The 402-nt window shown below is 38.6% G+C and overlaps 1 long non-coding RNA gene across 1 annotated transcript; it reads left to right on the top strand.

Annotated features, from left to right (window-relative positions):
* Positions 1-87: 87 nt before the first annotated feature.
* On the top strand, positions 88-394 carry LOC107581239 (uncharacterized). The gene is made up of 2 exons (XR_001608818.1): positions 88-217; positions 304-394. It is a non-coding gene; the product is annotated as an uncharacterized lncRNA (long non-coding RNA).
* The last annotated feature ends 8 nt before the right edge of the window (positions 395-402 follow it).

Raw genomic sequence — 402 nt, 5'->3', positions numbered from 1 at the left:
GTCTTTAAAAAGCTTCTGCATAAAACCTGCAGAAACCATGAATAACACTAGATGCTTTTTTGTGAAAAAAACAGAAATGTCGACACTAGTTCCCAGACCTATAAATCATTGCTTGCTTTTTTGTAGATCTGACAGGCCACACTGGCATGACATTTTGCCTCTCAAATTAAGCATCTGGTTGTACTATTCAGTGAAGTCTCTCCCTCATATCATACAGGTACTGTTCCACCAGATTTTATGATTTGAGATGCGTTTTCACTCAAAGGCTACAGCTGTAGCCATGACCATATGTTGTATTTTTAGGATGTGAAGCAGTATTATAAAGATTATAAGGAAATGAAAGTAAAAGAGAAGGAGGAGGCAGAGGCTCTGGCAGAACAGGAAATGCAGCAGAGTAAGATC

The sequence above is a fragment of the Sinocyclocheilus grahami genome, unplaced genomic scaffold (genome assembly GCF_001515645.1).
Source record: "Sinocyclocheilus grahami isolate Dianchi unplaced genomic scaffold, SAMN03320097.WGS_v1.1 scaffold133912.1, whole genome shotgun sequence".
NCBI lineage: Eukaryota > Metazoa > Chordata > Actinopteri > Cypriniformes > Cyprinidae > Sinocyclocheilus > Sinocyclocheilus grahami.
This window is presented reverse-complemented; position numbering and strand designations above follow the sequence as displayed.